Source organism: Buceros rhinoceros, unplaced genomic scaffold (assembly GCF_000710305.1).
Source record: "Buceros rhinoceros silvestris isolate BGI_N320 unplaced genomic scaffold, ASM71030v1 scaffold30862, whole genome shotgun sequence".
NCBI classification, from domain to species: domain Eukaryota; kingdom Metazoa; phylum Chordata; class Aves; order Bucerotiformes; family Bucerotidae; genus Buceros; species Buceros rhinoceros.
In genome coordinates, this window is record NW_010397633.1 from 3,035 (window position 1) to 3,343 (window position 309).

Sequence of the window (309 nt, forward strand, 5' to 3'; positions counted from 1 at the left end):
CCGTTTGGGTTGTTTTCTTTTAAAAATAGACTTTCTTAATAATGTCCCATAAAAATACTCTTGTCCCCGGCGACGGATATTGCAGCTTGACGAGCAACAGCTTCGGTTCCCGCTCTATAAAAGGTGGAAAAGGCCGATTCAGGTAGAAAAAAAAAAAATGCAAGAACTCAGTATCACAAGAGCCGGTACAAAAGGAGGGAGGTGAGAGTTTCCCTGTGGGCTCCTCCGCGGGCACACGAGGGCAAGCGTCCGGCCCCAGGTTCAGCCCGGCTCCTGCCCGCAGCATGGGGGCCAGGACAGACGGACATC